The 20,429-nt window shown below is 37.4% G+C and overlaps 1 long non-coding RNA gene and 1 pseudogene across 1 annotated transcript; one reads left to right on the forward strand and one right to left on the reverse strand.

Moving 5' to 3' along the window:
- Positions 1–1,863: 1,863 nt before the first annotated feature.
- On the forward strand, positions 1,864–11,047 carry LOC122979158. The gene is made up of 4 exons (XR_006402807.1): positions 1,864–2,050; positions 9,610–9,707; positions 9,829–9,978; positions 10,970–11,047. It is a non-coding gene; the product is annotated as an uncharacterized LOC122979158 (long non-coding RNA).
- On the reverse strand, positions 4,702–14,944 carry LOC122979157 (annotated as a pseudogene).
- Positions 14,945–20,429: the final 5,485 nt, after the last annotated feature.

Genomic DNA, 20,429 nt, shown 5'->3' on the forward strand with positions numbered 1-20,429 from the left:
GTTAGACAGCGCTCTCCACCACCATCATCAAAACACCAAATGAGGGAATATCTTTTGGAAGAATGGTGTTCCTCAGCCTTGGCATTGATTCTACAAGTCTCTGGAACTCATCTGGAGGGGTGAACACCATTCTTCCAAAAGATATTCCCTCATTTGGTGTTCTACCTATTCTAGCCATGTGCTTCCAAACATAAATTGAATGAGCAATGATTGGTCCAAATTTAGTATGACAATAATTTTGAGAGAGCCCGGAAAAGAGAACATCAGAAATATGGGTTGCAAGACAAATAATGATGACCATCTATGTATTTAATTGGATATTGCTTTCTTTAGCCTCTTGTAGTTTATTTATTCAATTTTGTCAATAAATGCATATATATATCTATACCAAGGTACCTACAATGTGGAGCCATTGATGGTTATATATATATATGTATATGTTTCTTTTGATTCCACATGACAGTTGTACAACATACCACATCAGTATTTATTTGTATTATATTATGTATATATGTTTCCCTGAAAAAGGAGCTTTTCGTTGCCTTTGGGCAAGAAAGAACATTTTTATGACATAAAAATTTAACCTGTACATAGAATTTCATTTACATGGGTATTCTTTCTAGGGTAAGGGAAGGGTTAGTGCTCAAGTGCTCAAATATGATTTTAAAAGGATTGATTGTGTTGATTTTGTTTCCTGCTCAAATGCTCAAATGGACTCTAGTGTGTCATCCCATACACTGCCATCCACTGCCATCCAACGCTCAGCAGCTCAGGAATATCTTGCCAATCCTTCTATGGTAGTTGACCCTTGCAGGTAAATAAAATGTTGTGATATGAAGTAACAATTAAAGAGTAATACAATTGTTAAAATTTCTAAGTGTTGATTTTATGTTGGGAGAAAATGATGATTGATGATCTGTCCACTAAGTTGGACATTGTTCATCGCTGGCTATATTTCAACTACAATTATACTATTACTGTGACTTTGTTGTTCTTGAAAATTCTTCATCTGCAGTAACTCTTTTGGCTGTGAATCAATTGATTTATGTTATTAGAATGTAACTTGTAGTTTTAGGGGGCTAAGGATACTGAGGGAGCTGAGGATGCTGGGGGGGCTGAGGATGCTGAGGGGGATAAGGATGCTGAGGGAGCTGAGGATGCTGAGGGAATACCTGGCACCTCAAAAGAATGTCTGGATTAGAAAAGAAGGATCTTCTGCATTTCAAGTCATCTGTAGTTCATGTGCTAATAAATGCAGTAAGACAGAGGGAAGAGGCTGAGGAGTTAGGAACAAGGTTCAATAGTTTTGCATTGCATTGAACAGTATTAGAATATGTTAAAATATGTTAAAACATTAGTTCAACAGCTTTGAAAATATATATTATTTTATAGTTCAAATAATATACAATTTTAATTAATTGATTTGCTAAATACATATTCCTAAAGTTGAAAACTAACGCATGCTGTCCACCTGAGTGGACTCCTCCTTGAAAAATGCATGTTCAAAATAAATGAAGTTCAAATATTTTTTTCAAAGGAGAATAAAAACACTTAGGAAAAAAATCCTGACTGAGGTTATCGTAATTCATGCATGAAAGGGTTAAGTCCCAGCAGTGAAATTTTGGATTTATGTTAAAATTTGTCATATGATGCTTGATAGATATATTCACAATGTTATTACAAATCTTGACATAAAAAACGCTTTGTTTATGTCCCACAACGCTGGTCTCAATGTTGAGATCCACGAAAAGTAATTCTAATTCAATTACAATATGACATTATTTCAAATGAAATTGTTCCATATAGATATTAGTTTACATCATATTAAAACTCTTTTTGTTTACTGATCATTTATATGATTTTTTTCATTTAAATGTGCTTGTCCCACACTTTTGAGTCCTTACTTCAACACTGAACCAATGTGGTAGGAAAAGGTTTTTTCAAAGCCAAACAAATCTAGTTTCTATGGAAACAGAAGTTAACAAGTGAGCACATGGAGGACAGGTTGGGCCACTCACACTGGGTGACCCTCAAGATCAAGAAAAACAAGGTAAAGATCATCTTTTCTTATATTTATTATGTGTCCTTACTGTACAGCGTAGTAATTGTGTATTTTTAACTAAATTTTAAAAATAAATTAATATTACTGTTGAATTCATATAAATTAGATGCCAAGAGTCAAAACTAAGATAGCAGGCCTTGCTAGCTGCCATTTATCTGCAATATTAGCAAAAATTAGCATTTCCACAGCATGTCTTTACTGCAGCAACTTTAGGTGTTGTGGTAAAGACCTTGTGTCGCAGTAGAGACAAATTCAAGGTGAGTTATATATTATAATATATATTATGTTGCAAATATTAAGTCTATTGTAAACTTAATTCAGTTTTGCAACCATAGATGACACCAAATTAATCAGCCTTCAACATTGGTCTGAAGCTCAGTACCTCGGGGGTGCAGTGTCTGTAGATAGGTTTACTTACTTCAGCAATCACACTGTCACCTATGTGCTTTGCTCTCATTTTAATTAGTTACCTGTAGATTTACCAAAAGCTTCAAAGTTGCAGTGAGTTTACTCTTCAGGCTGAAATGTGAAATAGTTGGACTTGGTACACAAATGTAATGTTGTGTTGAGATGCTGTTAGTGTTATGGGTTTGTGTTAGAGTATTTGTTAATTAATGTTTGTGCCACATCAACTTTAGGCCATAATATTTTTTTAAACATGAAAATTAGTCTATAATGCAATACTTCTACTATCTTTGACACATGTAATACCTTCTGTTTTTATCTGTTACTGTTGTTCTCTAGAGTAGCCTATTGTTAAGTTGCATTATTAACATTTACCATTACCATTTACCATCTTGTGTCCTTACCAACACAAGATGGCATTACCTCAGAAATGCTTTATTTTAATTATTATTGTGATTTTTATTTGCAAAAACATTTTTTTTTTATCAGTATTTTCAATGATTCACAAAGCTTGATGGAAATGAATTTAAAATTCTTAAATTTTTTTTTATAGAAATTAAAAAAGGAAAATGTATAAAATGAACATTGTTGTAATGTTGCTGTAAGGACATTTTGCAATAAAAAGTGATAAAAACCATAAAAAATAAACATGTTCCAGATTGAAATCTTAACAAATATATGCAATTTTGTGTACATGTTTATATGGTTGGTCGTTGATGGTTTAAATTAAAATTCATACAGGTTGATTTTTTTAATTTTAAAGAAAGTGACCGTAATTGTAGAAACACCCTTGTATAGCACATTTCAACAACAAGGCAATTCAAAGTGCTTTGCATAGAGCATAAAAGGCATCAAGACAGAATATAAAAGCAACACAAGGCAATGTAAAATGACATTTAAATACAATTAAAAAGTGTTAAATTTGGAAATAAAAAGAAGCTAAAATAGAATAAGTCAGATAAAACAGGAGAATAAAAGTGACAGTGTAGTGCAAGATATTAACCCCTCAAATTTGGTTAAGTAAAAGGCAGCGGCAAACAGAACAGTCTTCAGCTGTGATTTAAAAGAACTGAGAGTTCCAGCAGACCTGCAGTTTTCTGGGAGTTTGTTCCAGATATGTGGAGCATAAAAACTGAATGCTGCTTCTCCATGTTTAGTTTTTACTCTGGGGACAGAAAGCAGACATGTCCCAGATGACTTGAGAGGTCTAGATGATTCATAACGTAGCAGCAGATCAGAAATGTATTTTGGCCCTAAACCATTCAGTGCTTTATAAACCAACAGCAGTATATTAAAATCAATTCTTTGACAGAAAGGAAGCCAGTGTAAAGATCTGAAAATTGGAGTGATATGATTCACTTTCTTAGTCTTTGTGAGGACACAAGCAGAAGTGTTCTGAATCAGCTGTAGCTGTCTGATAGATTTTTAGGGAGACCTGCAAAGACACCATTACAGTAGTCAAGTCTACTCAAGATAAATGCATGGACAAGTTTTCCAAATCCTGCTGAGACATAAGTCATTTAATTCTTGATATATTCTTTAGATGATAGTAGGCTGATTTTGTAATTATCTTAATGTGGCTTTTGAAATTCAGGTCTGAGTCCATGACTACACCAAGATTTCAGGCTTGGTTTGTGGTTTTTTAACATAATTGATTGAAGCTGAGTGCTGACTTTTAACTGTTCTTCCTTGGCTCCAAAAACAATTACTTCAGTTTTATCTTTGTTTAATTGAAGAAAATTCTGGCACATCCAATTGTTAATTTGTTCAATGCACTTACTCAGTACTTGTATTTGACCATAGTTTCCTGATATGTTTATGTAAATTTGTTTGTCATCTGCATAACTGTGGTAATATATACTGTTGTTTTCCATAATCTGGGCTAGTGGGAGCATGTAGATGTTGAACAGAAGAGGCCCCAGAATGGAGCCTTTGGGAAATCCGCATTTCATTTTTGTCTGCTCAGATGTCAGATGTTCCTATAGACACAAAGTAGTCCCTGTCCTTTAAGTAGGATTCAAACCAGTTCAGTACTGTGCCACAAAGTCCCACCCAGTTTTCCAGTCTGTCTAGTAATATGTTGTGAATGACTGTGTCAAATGCGGCACTGAGATCCATTAATACTAATACTGAAATTCTGCCACTGTCAATGTTTAAGTGGATGTCATTGAAGACCTTAACAAGAGCAGTCTCAGTGCTGTGTTGTGGTCGAAATCCTGACTGGAAGACATCAAAACAGTTGTTAAATGCCACGAAGTTGTTCAGCTGTTGAAAAACAGGTTTTTCAATGATTTTACTTAAAAATGGGATTGTCCTTTTTTCAGTGTCTTGATGACGGCAATTTTCAGGGCCTGTGGGAAGACACCTGTAAAAAGAGACGTGTTGACAATCTGTAGAGGATCTGAGGCAATGCAAATTGAAACGATTTTGAAAAAGCCTGTAGGCAGAATATCAAGGCAGCAGGAGGAGGATTTCAGATGTTGTATAATGTCCTCCAGGTTTTTATGGTTGATCGGATAAAATTGTGTCACTATCATTCAGTTCTTAATCAGTGCTCATATGTTATCTTGGCAGAAGACCATCTCCAGTAGAAAATGTCCATCCATAGTGGAAGGACATTGTTTTAAATAATTTACAGTCGTAAAAGGCGGACCATTCAATGTAGCCTGACAGATACTGGATATTTTAGGTTGATATTGATATATTGTTATTGATATTTGGGAGTAAAAAACCGTTAGACTTTACCTGTCCACCTCTACTGTCCAATGCCTGATACAGAGAACAGACATGAGATACTGTGAAACCTAACCAAAGCTCTTCAAGTTCTTAGTACAGAGGCATTTACCAGCAGGCACAGCCACAGTGGCAGCGACAGAGTCAGAGCAGGAGGGCAGGCAGAACGTACAATGGAGTGATAGCACTTGCCCACATTGCCAACTTTATCAACAGCTATAAACTCAACAATCTGAGAGCAACAGGAGGCGTTGTAGTTTGCCTGGATGATGGGAGAGCTCAGGGAGGTGTATGTGAGGGTTCCACCACCTTGACGCAGGGAAATGCCCTCAATCCCGGTGCCGTTTCCATCAGTAAGGTTGGCTGATAGCTCCCACTGGAAAGGTTTACACTGAGATACATCTTGGGGACAATCATCAGCCAGTACACTAATCACTTTACACAGAGGCTGAATAAAATCTGTTATCTAGACAGAACAGAAAAAGAAAGATGGGAAATGTATGCATGAATCACAGTGATTTTTGAAATTGGAACATGAAACTTAAAATTTAGATCCGTAGGATACTTGTATATAACTTTATGCATCTGTTATAGCCATCTTTGTGGCTGGCTTTGTAGATATGTTTCAAAGCCTTTCTAGAAATTTGTTTTAATCTTTCCAACAAGGTGTGAAGGAGAATTTGATTGGTTACCTTGGTGATAACAGACAATCTAAGAACAGCGTAATTAGAGTCAACGCCACTGGACGACTTGGCTTCCAGAGTCAGAGTGACATCAGTGCCTGTTGGTGTGTTGGCAGGTGGCGTAATGGTCAAAGTAGCATTAGTATATTGTCCGGTCGTCAAGCCAAGACTGTCAAGAGAAAAAAGAAAAATACGCTGGTTACAGGAAAGCAATCCACACATTTGCTTTTGCTTGAAATTTTTACATCTACAGGGGAGAGTCTTTGCAGATTGATGTGGAGTTACACCTTTGGATGACTCAAACTTTTCTCCAACTGTGGGGTTGCGTTGAGCATGGTACTCCACCCAGATGTAACTTTGCCCTAAGCTACAGGCAGCAGGAACAGGTACTTGAGATTTGAGATGTGTTGGCATTGATTGATGACATTCAACAAAGTTTGAAACAAAGAATTGCTTTTGGCTACCTCCCCTCACCGTTTTGGGTAGGACATGGGGAAGTCTCTGTTATTTCTGGCACTGATGAGGTATTGACCTCCAGAGCCCGGGGTCATAACACTGAAAGAGACATTGAAGGCTTCCCCTGGCTCTACACTGCTGTCCACCAGAGCCTGCAGCGAAAAGTGGTAAAAGAAGAAGTTCTTATATTCTTAGAGAGTTCAAGGTCTTCAAGAGTTAATATAATTCAATATGTAATTTTTATAATGAACAGGACAAAAACTGTGGGGACAGGTACATGGGATGTGAAGAGGAGGTGAAAAGACTGACCTGGATTTTCACTTTTGAGACAGACATCTGGGTGGTAGACTGCCTCTGAAATGTACTGTTTGACTCTTTGTCAGTTCCTTTCAGAATGACGACAAACTCCCCCTCAGGTACCTCATCAACTGTCACCAGGATGTCTCCGTTGCCCATGTCAGTTATTGTACCATTTCTAACAGCCTCAGGACCAGACACAATTACCAGGCCAACATCTCCAATTGTCATCGAAGACGGACCCTTTCGACCCATCACTGAGAGCATCAGGGTGGCCGGCTGGCCTGGTTGTCCAAAGTAGGGGAAGAACAAGAGGGGAATTCGTTTTCATGGCCAAACGTCATTGGCTGACTTTACAGTAAACACTGTACACTTGTGGTGGTGGAAAGATGCCGCAATTTGCACTACATTGTTTTAAGCTAAAATGTACGATCGTGATACACCATCATTTGTGGACTGAGTGCATTTACATATGCACTAGTATCATGGTTTTGAGTCTTATCCTGGTTTTGATCATATTTGGGATATGGTGTTTACAATGAACATGAGAAACCTGGTTATTCATATACCTGTTTACATGATTCTAACAGTATTCAGGTTTCTAATCAACTGTGAGCAGTTGTATCTTGATTTCTCACCATCTCAGCCACTATGTTCTGTACCAACAAAGAATGTTCAGAAACCTGGATAAGGTGTTTACATGCAACAGTATCCTGGTTTCTATCAGATTACTCCAGGTAGCATATCCAGGTTTCTCAAAACCAGGATAGGGCCTTATTCAGGTTTCTGAGAACAGGATAAAGTGTTTACATGCACAAAACATAACCAAGATACTTGAAAAACGGCATCATCACCAGGATACTAGTGTGCATGTAAGCATACTTCTAACCCGTTTTAGCCTTTGCTTCAAAGGAATTTGCTGTTTGGCTACAGGAAATCTGTCAGGGTTGAGAAACTTTTTTTTAATATAACGTGTTGCACATATTTACACTTACAATATGTGTAATGGCCTTGGATGCTAAAATGTTAGTATACTTGAGTAATTTGCTTATCAGTCAAGCTAAACCTGCAGGAACTGTTTCATTTTTTTGGCCACATGGGGGCAGCAGAAATAGGCTGTAATCATATTGGTGTACACACTGTATATTATCAGCTTAATGAGTTGTTATGCAGAAGTTCACAGGTGCCTATTTACACGTCCAGCAAATGTTAGTATTCATTTAGTATTTAGTATTAGTATTCATTTGAAATTGTGTTTCTGGCCACCATTCGATATCTGTTTTTAGGTCTGTTATGATCTTCATGAACTCCTGAGGGAAATATCTGACTCTTTAGCTGCTAAATGCTCCCTATGTTCAAAAGCTAATGGCTAACTTTATCTGTCTACAGTGGGTTTATCAGAGCTTTTTTATTTGCTCTCTGCAAGTGCCACTGCCTGCTATCTCTGGAAACAATACCATGGAGAGCTTTGAGAGTGAACCAAATTAATTAAGTTTTGTCTTAAAACCAAAACAACATGCTTAAAGATGCTAAAATGCTCTTTAGGGCTTAGGAGAACTGCAGTTGGGTGATTATTGCCTGTTGGTTTGTTGCTAGAGTGACACCTTTTACACATAAGTAATGATTTGATCCATAATTAATGTAAAAATATTGATTATAACTGCTTTAAATAGGTATTGCCTTGTCTGCCTGAAGAAGCCAGTGACAAAGTAAGAAGATTGTTATTTGTCTTCATTATTTTCTTTCAGTTTTCTTCCATTCTTCTTCCATATTCTTCCAATATGAGCAGAAGTGACTTACATGTGGTGACTTAATTATTTTTCACCGCTAAATGAAGCACTTGTAGCACAGTGACATCTACTTTAGATAAAACATGTCCAGCAATTTACTACAGAGTGATTTGAAACATGTTTTACATTCATAGCCATCACACAATAACTCACAAACAATAATTTGAATGCTTGGTATTATGGGTGGGAAATTTCCTTAAAACTTTTACACATGCTGTATGGTTGGAAAAATATGAACAGAAATATAATTACATTAAAAAAATATAAATCCCTACCATAGGTCAAAATTAAAAATGACAACAACAATGTTGTGGGACCATAGCATTTATGATTGATAATTACACATACTTACTTTGTGTTTTTAAAATGTTCAGTCAGTATGACACTGTTTCTTTATTGCATGTACTCTACCTGCCTGTGGACGTCCACTGAGTATTGCATAACCTGGGTGAGATCCTTTGAAGCTCTCCACAAAGTCATAGATAAAGGTGATAGTACTCTGGCCTGGAAACATATGCACAGACTGACGGTAAATACAGATACACACCGAAAGAATCTTAGTGTACTTTTATGAGATCTGACTGAATGCCTCTTAACTGTTGGAGTTTTACTAACAAATTTACAATAATTTGTGTTATTTGGTACTTTGAAACCAGAATAACTATCAATCTAGATGTTTTTCATGGACAAAAAAAGCAGTGGGAATAAATGTGAGCATGCTACTGATTAGAACCCATTTTAAATGCCACAGTCAGGGTCAGGGTGTGAATATGGGCTTGGATTACCTTAAATTAAGGCAAATTAAGCAATTTCAACAGCAGGTTTGTTTTCTTTAGGACATTGTGTGATTATCAAATTATAAGTATCTGACCTGTGACTTTAAGTGTGTATGGTTGGTTGGAGTTGATGTTGATCTGCCAGTTGCCTGTCAGCTTGTCGGCATTGAGACGAATGCTCCTCAGGTTACCTACCGTCTGAATGGTTCCCAGCTTACCGCTGGCCTCACTGTGGCTCTGGCTCACACCTGGAATTTACAAGAATGAAATTAGTCATCAAGTTGTTTCACAATGGCATTCTCAGCAAGAAAGATTAATTGCTGCATTGGGAGTGATGTGTTACCTGCAGGGTTGGTCAGTGTGAAAGTAATGGATGTGCCTGTGATGTAGATGGTGATGTTTTTCAGAGATTCGTCCAACGTGAAGGGGAAGGTCTCCTGCTTCCCAGGGTTCCTTGCTCGCTGAAGGACTGTCACCTGAGGGAGGGACAAGAGGAACCAAATGGGTGATTTACCTCTCGATTCTTCATAATAGTCTAACCATTTAAGGCCTGGTACATGCTTCAGATAGTGGGAATTGTATAACGGATTTACTTATGCTTAATCAGAACTGCACAATCTTACCAGGGCTGAAGTGGATGTGTCAAGGATGATGTCTGTGGCCTCAGGCAACTGTTTCTTGGACACGTGGATCGCCTGGCCTCCAGAGACCAGAGCCAGGTCCTTGTAGTCATCAAAGGAAGCAGCACTGAGGGAACGACGGCGCCTTGTGCTTTTGTCAGTGATGAAGAATGACACCTGTAGATGAGTTAATAGGGAGATTATAACCCCAGCCTCTCAAGTTAAATACTGAGTGAACTGGATGTCAGTATTTACTGTTGACTTGGTGCTCCTGATGAGAGCATCAATAGTATCCTTGAGGTCGATGTCTTTGGCTGTAGCATCAGTGAAAACATAGATGTAGGAGGAGGCAGGGGCACCGGTAAGAGCCAACTGGAGACATCAAAATAATTAACCTGTTAAGTTCATTCTGAATCATCATACTCTTAGAGGGATCCATAAAAATATGTGGAACTACATTTTGAAAATGTCAATCCGTTTTAGCACCTGAAGTCCTGATAGGCACATCTCAGGGATATCACCACCTCCGTTCGCTGTGAGCTTAGAGATTTCTGTTTTCATCTTATCAGCGTCTGTTGTCCTGATCATAGGTCCAAACTCTACATATAAAACACAAAAAGGGCTAAATGCTAGTACATCATTCTGGTTTGGACTGTATCATTTCTCATCCTGCAGAACGACTGTGACTGTATGCTGTATAATATACTATATGCAATTCAGTTTGATAAATCTACTTTACATTATATTACACTAATATTTAACTAGTGTGACAACTATATAGTCAAGCATAACATAGAAAACAATATATGGCAATTTCAGTTCATACCAGGGTCATTGAAGGTCACCAGAATGTACTCGGATGGCTCGTCCTGTGTTCCTTTTTTGCTGTCAATGATTTCATAAACAACATCCCTGGCTGCATCAATGTCATCTGACATACTGCCAGTGGTGTCAATAACAAAACACACAACAGAGGAACGGGCAATCCCCATCATTCTGTGAGAGAGGTGAAAAATTAAAGGTCAAGTTAAACCTAATAGACCATGCCACAGTGTTTATTTTCATCATATAGTATAATTCTGTCTTTCATTCATGCACAGCAAATAGTTAGATTGAGATGTTTTCCACGTCTGATGATTTACCTCAGGAAGTCATTGTCCCCAGCGGCCAGCCGGATGTCCTCCAGCAGCTGAAGGCTGGCGGCTGTGGCTGCATTTACAGCAGCATTGTGGAGGGCCACATTGTCCGAGCGACGCTCATCTTTGCTAATGCCTCCGCGAGGAACTACCATGCTAGTCAGGTCAGCTGCACCTCCATGGCTACATTTACCTGTCACAGGATAGAAGGGACAGGTCGAACTGGGACATGGTTCAAAAAGCTATTTATAGTAGGCTTGTGCCTGCAATGTACTCATGTGTGCTTTTCCTAAGAAGATTGACTTGCCCGTCATGAAAAATTATGTTTGTCTTGTACTCTAAGTAGAACAAACATGTTTTTAGACAACTGGCTCATGAGTGCAAACTCAATAAATGCTGGGATATCTTGAATGTCATATGAGATGTGTGTTAGTTATCGGTTTAAGTCCCCCTCTAGTCAAAAATGTGTTTGAGCTTTACTGTGCAGAATGATGTATGTGTAGAGTTTGACACTAAAAGACCAGATTAAAAACCTAGGAGTAACCATGGTTGGTGAACTCAGCTTTAAGGATCATATTAACAACATCACCAAGGTTGCCTTTTTCCACCTCAGAAACATTTCCAGAATCAGAGGCTTTCTTTCTCAGTCTGACTCAGAGAAACTCATGCATGCATTTGTCATGAGCAGGGTCTTCCAAACAAAACAATGCATTAATTACAATTTATCCAGAACTCAGCCGCACAATTTCTACCCAGGACAAAAAGATCAGACCATATAATTCCAGTCCTCCGGAACCTCCACTGGCTACCCATTGTTTTCAGAATACAATTCAAAATCCTCCTTTTGGTTTATAAAGCACTTGCTAGTCTTGCTCCACAGTACATCTCAGACATGCTGTCAGTTTATAACCCCAACAGATCTCTCCAGTCACAAGGTGGAAATCTCCTCCGTGTGCCTAGAGCACTTTCAAAGTCTGGTGAGATGGCTTTCAGTATTTCTGCACCTAAAGAATGGAACAGTTTGCCTGCTGAACTTAGACTTGCTCCAACACTGTTCTTTCAAAACCAAATCTGATTTTAAGGGGCGGGCCCATGAGCATGATTTGTGACATCTTAGATAGTTTGGAGCCAATCGTGGTCTAGTATGCAACTTACACAAGTGTGACGTGCAAACTTGAAGCCTCCAGTGCACAAACACTGAGAAGGGACTTTAGAGTGAAGGAGACATTCTGCTTGTGTCCAGCAGTTAAACATTTAAAACAACAACAACATTTGTTCAATATTTGTATATTCAGAGATTCTTGATTTTTCAATGACGGAGAGGGAAAAGATGGAATTTTGAAATTTTTAACGAAGTAATTGTACCTTTTTTGAGGGAAAAAATTATTTTAGATACATATTATTCCGAGGATGTTTTACATATCTTACGACATGTCTGGCGGGGATCTTTAAATGTTTTATCTAGATTCCCAATAGAAAATTGATTTGCTTTCTTGCAGAGAACTTGATAAAGATTGACATGTCTCTCATATCTGTCTGTCTAGCCAGCAGCCAGTTTGCTAAGCTTAGCATAAAGACTGGAAACAGGGGGAAATGAATAACCTGGCTCTGTGTTGTAATAAAATCCAGCCAGTAGCTTCTCTTAAAGTCCATAATTGACACATTATCTCATTTGTTGAATTCATACAAAAACAAAGTGTAAAAATAACTTTTGATGTTTTATATGTGGGACTATTTCTTGGCCAGGAACAGTCACTTTCTGGAGCCTCAGCTGGTGGCGTGATGTCAGTGGTATCGATCTTCTTATCAAACTCTTCTCAAAAATATTTGCCAAAATGTCGAACTATTCCTTTAAGGTGCATTGGCTGATCCTATCCCTGTTTGTGAATAAATTAATGACTTCATTCTTAATGTGGCCTCCTATATAAATCAACATTTTTCGCTAATATTAAATATAATTTGCTAAATCAATAAGTGAAATATCCTCTTGTTTTGTTTGCTCTTTCTGTCATGGTGTGTTGTCGAGTCATGTATGCAGGTAATAATGATTTCATATCAATGTTCACATATTTTGACTCGCTGTGGAAATTAATTTCTTCCTTGAGGGAAATTAAAACTGAATTTATTTAATGTGGTGGACCTTGATAGGGCATCTGCACAATTCACAGACTGTATTGTTGGTGATCACAAGCCTCACTTAGCCTTGTGTTAAGAATCAGTAGCCCTGACTGTGAATGTGGGCCTGCGTATTTGAATATGTGTTTAAATATGGTTTGGTACTGATACTGATACCTTTAGGCTTGTCAGCAGAGAAGATTCCCATGTAGCCTGATGTGAGTTTCTTCTCTTGCAGGATGTCTTGTAGTTTTCATAACTGTACAGTCAGAGTGGAAGATCCCACTTATACCAGTCTCTGCAATTAAGATGTGTGTATTGTTTTTGTCAACTTTGAAATAAACTTGACTGCTTTAATAGCTAGGAGAAAGCTGGTAACAGCTGTGTAGTCTTCCAGCTATTCAGTTACTTTGTTTTTCATTTAGAACAAGTTATCTGAAAGTAATGCACACCCACCAGCCACTCTACTCTTTGGTCTATAAATATCTTCCCAGATCAAGTTTTACCCAGCCTACAATGATATGAATATTGTCTACTTTATGACATTGAACCCACCATAATATACAGATAGTCCTCCTATGTATATGGCAAAAATAATACACACACGCACCTGCTAGGTTTTCCAGAGGAAGGTCTGGATGTATGAGGGCGATGTATGGCTCTGTGTATCCCAGCTCCACCCAGTTACTGTGGCTGTAGAAGTCCTGTCAGTACATGGAAACACACACATTAACACTTTATAGACACAATTGTCAATACATCTTGACTATTTATGCACATGGTCAACTTTTTCTTTTTCTATCCTCTGTCATTCTGTCTTCTGTCTGTTATTCCAATGTTTTTCTCACCTCTCTTTTCAACATCTCCATGCCCAGCACTTTCCCTCCACCTCTCTCACCTGTAGTGTATGAAGGACTCTGCCCAGTGTTTCCCTGGCAGCCTGGAAGTTTTCAAACTTGCGAATGTTAGCTTTAATGGCCGTCATGCCTTCCATGATTAGGCCACGTCCCTCCAGGAAGGTCTCTGAGTTGAAGTGATGTGGAGCACTGAGGGAATTTTCCGCAGGTAATTATAATTAATTATCATTTCATTTCTAATTATTGTGAGCTGTTATGTTTTTCCCACCTGTTGGCAAAGTCACGGTCTACCAGTCCATGCTGGATGAAGATCTCTTGAAGAGCAGAGTGAAACTTGGCGCCTGATACTTCTCCTGTTGCTGTTGGGCCAAGACAGGCCTGGACCAGCTCTTCAGGAGATGAACCCTGCAGTCAGAGGGAAGAGGCTAGAGGTTACAGTTGCAGTAACAAGTCAAGAAGGGAGAGTGTAGTACTGTAGATGTACGCAAATGTCTGTTTGCCTTAAGAATGGAGCCATGTTTCTCACAAAGAATAGGATTAAGAAGTTACAAAAAATCAACTTAATGACTGTTGTTCTAGATAAAAATGACTCTTATACACCTCCACTACTCTCATCACACTCAGTTTCAGTAAGATTTGATGGCTATATTTTAAAAATGTAGCATGAAACAACCACAAAATTATCATTTATCCAGTATTCTACATACTGTGTATCAAGGCTGAATTAAAACACACTAATATGTTGAAATGAGGGTGAATGTGTGTATATTGGAGTGTGTGTGTGTGTGATTATGTTTGTGCTGTTTGCACAGTTTTATCTTTCAATCCTACCGTGGGTTTGAACTCATGACCAGCAGCTTCAACCACCGCTCGACATGTCTCTGTCACTTCTTCTAACAGGGCCGTTCCTGTAATGCTGACATGAGTTGAAGTCCCACCCCAGATGGAGATAAAGGCAACAGTGGGCCCTGATAGGACCAAGGCCAGCAGGGCTATGCCGAGCACTGAAGTCATGATCAATCTACAGAGAGAAAAATGTTATTAATTATCATGTGAATTACGGAAAAAGACTGTCAGTTAAGTTGGTTCAATGGATACGTGTTCTGATTGTGTATACTAACATTGCCAAATGTTTCTGGAAGATATATTGGAAGATGCATTAATGAATAATGAGAATGAAGTTATGATGTTATTTCAGTTTTACTGAAAATGACAAAGGGAAAAGAAAATGCCAGGAACAGTGTCAAATATGGAGATTTCAAACCCAAAATAATGACTATGTAAAGGAGAAAAAGAGAGAAAATTAATATATAATGAAGAACTGATTTTTAGGAGCCTCATCTGCCCTATTCTGAACCAGTATATTTGTACTTTGAACCTAACATAAAGGGTTAAAGACACACATTAAATACACTCCTGAAGAATGTCCTAGTGTGCCACTCCCAACCAAGCATATAATTGCACTTTTTTTCCTATTATTTGCTATTCAGACAGATTTCTCAATAAGAGTGATTATGTAAACACTGAGCTGAGAGCCATCAAGACAATCAGTCCCACCTCCTATACAGCAATATTTACAACAAAGTTCTGAGATAAACTGCAACAAAGTGTAAAAAGAAAATGAAACCAAAAACTATTAAAAGTATTAATATATAAAATATATACAAAAAGGAAATGTACAATGAAAGTAGCTCACAAAAATGCACATTTTATTTCAATTTAATTGACAAACTGCACATGAAGTAATGTAAAGGAAAACTTTTTTCAAAAGGAAAACTTAAAAAATGTTTTAATAATGTACTGTATATATTGATTACTTTCCCCATCAAAAACTACTATATGATAAAATATAAAATAACATATAAAGTAGATGTGTTATATAAATAACACATTATCTACACCTAAAATTATTTTGCCACAATCTTTTCATTATTATAAAAAAAGTCAAGAATTTTTAAGAATGTTTTTTTTTCAAGAATATTTAAAATTACTTAATTTTTTTAGAAGAAACACTTCAAAATGTCATAAGCAATGTGGAAAAAATGTGACAGTAACTTGTCAATTAAATTAACAAAATTAAACTGTTGAAATACAATCATACCTTGACGTGTCTAACCTCTGATGACTCCAGTGACTTTACCAGAAGTGTCAGGTGCAATCTCACCACCCCTTTTTATGTTTGAGGTTGGAGAGGGTTGGAACTGCAAAGCAGGTTATCTGAAAGAGGTGCATGCACATGTGTGTGTGCGTGTGTGTGTGTGTGTATGTGTGTACTATCTTCCCCTTCATGTGACTGCCAGTCATGCACAGCTATAATCTGATTAAACTGAAATGGTTCAAGAGTTTCCCTGGAACAATAACCTGGATATCATCATTGTTACTCATCAACTCATTAAAGCCCCCAGCCAGTGTACTTCCTGTTTAATGGTTAACAGTCTTTCTCAAATTGTCGGACATAATCCATTATCATGGCAACTAGATTGCCATTCTAGCACACAGGCAATGTGTCAGAATGGTAGTGATATTATAGCCTAACCTGTCCACTTAATACAGCATTTGCTATATAGACTATGTGAAATCTATAGGTGGATTCAGATGATGGCTTCTTTACTGATGGACCATCTAAACATCCAAACATTTATGATCTGCTCGCTGTATATTCTCCCTTACATAGTCTATTAAACGAACAGTGTGGCTAATCAATAGTATCAGGAAATGACTCCGAAAAATATGTTTCAAAATGAAAAAGGGCTTTACCGTTCACAGAGGTTCAAACAAGGGTGGGCAAGTTAACATATGACTTGATACATCCCTCCCACGTCTCACATTGGAGGTGGAGGAGTGGATGGTAATGATTCCAACAACATGGTGTAGACTTTGAATAGCATTATATAATATTCACTCATTTCAACATGTCAGTTGAGCTATGCTTTCTGGTCTGTCCACATGCAAACATGTAGACTGAGTATGAATTACATTTTCAAGTGAAATATTCCCTTATTTGATGTGTTTTCCATTTCATCCCTGATCTGTATCCAGGATATACAGGACTTAGTCAAAGCTTGCCAGTGTGCTGGGATGGATTATAGTCTTAAATGTTCTGAGGTTATTTTCTCCTCATCTTCACTGCCTGGGACTTTCATTTTAGTATTATACACAAATAATTTACTTTTATGTATCTATTTGTTTGTTTTTCATGAGTTCATTCTCTCGCTGTCATAAATACCCCTCATAATGATAAAAAATGCTTGGCAGTATACACAAAAAGTTTACTTGACAAACTAAATATGAAATAAATATTGTCCACAGCTTTACTCTCTTTTTTAAATTTGATTTGTTGATACGTTCTCCATGTACTCATCTATCACTTTCTCCAACATATTCCAGCTAACTTGTCAGGCCATCGGGACATTATCATTTCTCGCCAAATGACTGTATGACAATGTGCTTTTTGAAAGAATGTACACTCATGTTGACTCATGTAGATGTTGACTGTTTCCAGATGAGGCCAGATGTCAGCCAATTGATATGAAATTGTGACACAGATTAATTGCTATCATTTGTTACACAAGCTTATTTTCCAGTGTTACACAAGGATAAAAATGTAAATGAAGTTACGGATTAATGTTTAAATTATCATATGGTGAATTTTGTTGTTTATGCTGAAACACAACCTGATGCTTCTCAGCCCTGCTAAAAAACCCTTTTACAGAAAAAGCTCAGCAGTTTCAGCGCTTCATCAGTAAGTTTGAAGACAACATAAACATTGTCATTACAGAAAATGTTATTTTATTGGGGGAAATATTATAACACAATATGATATTATAGTTCTTATACAGGGTATTAAGGTCAACCAAGTCAAATTCATTAGCATTACAGAGTGGTTCCTCTATGTTCATTATTGGAAATATGTTCAAGCACTCTCACTTCTCAGGTAACCTCATTAAGGTATCTCAGGTGCTTTGTTTTTCCTCTGAGAAATAGTGTACTCAGGTCTAACCATGTATGTGGACAGGGCAGAAAGTGCAGCAACCCAGAAGATGTAGCTACTTCCTGGAAAAAGCCAAGCGCCCCACCTTAAAAATCATTTGACAACCTCATCTCATCTCCTCCCAGATCCAAAGGTCCAAATAGCACTATGGGTGGAAAGAGACAGTGAAATGGCAGAGAGAGCAAGAAGACTGTGGTTAGATGGGAACTTAAAAGGAGAAAGAAACACATTGAAACATGAATTAAAGTGAAAGTGAGGGATGGGACAACAGAAAAATAAGATAAAAGAGCAAAGAAGAATGAGTAAAGAGCTCAGAGCAAGAAGATTACAAAAGTAGGAACAGGGAGCAGGAGTGACTAACTAGTTTTGTAATTGGATAACGAACACTTTCGCAAGGTGTTGTGACTTATTATGTAGGCCATGATACAATTAAATTAAAGCCACTATGTTGGGAGTTTCTTTTTCTTTTTTTCTTTTTTGCTATAACTATTATTATTTCATCTCTGTGCATTCAACACAGAGGTGGGTCTTTGACATGTCAAGTCAAGTCAATAAATGGTAAATGGTAAATGGACTGTACTTGTATAGCACCTTTCTAGTCTTCCGACGACCCGCTCTACCTCCTGAGCCAAATCACAACAGAAGTTATCTCAGGGCACTTTTCACCGAGAGCAGGTGTAGAACATGCTCTTTCATTTACAGCAACCCAACATTTCCCCATGAGCAAGCACTTGGCGACAGCAGCAAGGAAAAACTCCCCTTTAACAGGAAGAAACCTCAAGCAGTACCGGGCTCTAGGTGGATGGCCATCTGCCAGCTTGTAGTGCTGTGTACCGAAGTTCATGTATTCTATTCATGTATTCTAACACTCACTCATCAATCATCTTATCAGCATTTAGGGTGGAGCAAGGGGGAGGCATATGTATGAGTGTGTGTGTGTGTGTGTGTGTGTGTGTGTGTATGTGTGTGCGAGACAGGGATTCAGTGGGTGTCTCTAACAGGAGGGTTGTGTAAAATGACAGAACTGGAGGGAGGAGTGCCTGTGACAGTAAGACAAAAAGGAAGACAGAAAAGGAATTTGGAATGAAAGAGTTAGACTTTCACTCTCTCTTTGAATGTAACATCTAGGTGAGTGTTATCCGAAGGTCTAAATAAATTAAAGTTGTCACCATTATGATGATTGTACTTAGCTGTGATCACATTAGCAACAGACATTTTGTCAAAACATTTTGGCAACAAATATTAGAAATTTTATGATGAAAGACGTTTTTAATGGTTCGCCCGTGTTGCAAACAAGCTTTATTGTGCACACAACCACAAGATGCTGTAAACTTAGTAATGTTAAGAATGTTAAAAAATGTTAAGCCGACATGAAACACCTGTTTCAGACTTGTTTTAGTGCTGCGCATTAGAGCTATCATACATTTTCTTCTATTGGTTAATTACAATTAAACCCTCAATTTTTAAATTTTGTCAGCAGACGTGTTTAAAAATCATAATTATTAATTGATTTTTTTTTGTCATCAAGATGGAAGCGTAAACCTTTAACTGAAAAGCAAACATTTTGACAGCTGTTAAAAGCTGTTAAAAATATATGATGAATTATTTGATTAAAAGTATTATTTAACTGTAAAAATGTAAATGGTTTGAGTTTATACGGTCTAGATTCTTTCTTTCTTTACATTTGCAATAATGGGTTAATTGTACTGCTTGTGTGCTACAGACCAGAAATAGGCCAGACTGATTTTGTAACTTACCAGGAAGTCCAGTTTGTGTGAATTTTTTCCCATTCTTGTGACTGTACATTCACAATTTTGACTCTTAAACTCAATGCACTGTTTTCACTCAAATCGATACTGTACATTTACAATTTGAGAAAACACAACCTGGCCTCAGTTCCTCAGTACTTTTTAATAAATCGTCATCTGTTCAACTCAAGCATTTGTATCATCTGTAATTTTTGCTTTGTATTCAGTCTAAACACAATAATAAAGGGTGGGTCACCGTCCCAGAATAGTGAAGCACTGGGGCACAGCTAAAGCTGTCAACTGTGTTGAAATGAAGCACATTAAAGTTAAACATTTTCGTTTTGTCATTGTGTCTAACTTTGTGCTTTATTACAGAAAAAACAAGATGTTTGTTGTCTTTACTTAAATCCATTTTTCATCTTTAAGAGATGTTTAAAGCTTGATTGTTGCCAAGTGCTAATTACATTTGAACGGCTGTATGACAATACTGACCCATTCTTTTTATATAAACCTAAACCCCAACTGTACAAGAAACTGTACCTATCCTGCATTGAGCTCGATTTGATAGTTGTCAAATGAAGATATCTGTTTTTTAGTTCCTGTCATTGGGGATAACAGGCATTCAATAAATGTAGAATGATCAAGTGAACCCTCCTCTGCACTCTTTTTGTTAGAAAAAAAAATATTCCAAATAATTCATATCATTTAATATCATAGAGATACATATGTACTTTTTTCACAATTCATTGTGCAGAATATG

This window comes from Thunnus albacares, chromosome 3 (genome assembly GCF_914725855.1).
Source record: "Thunnus albacares chromosome 3, fThuAlb1.1, whole genome shotgun sequence".
Lineage (NCBI taxonomy): Eukaryota > Metazoa > Chordata > Actinopteri > Scombriformes > Scombridae > Thunnus > Thunnus albacares.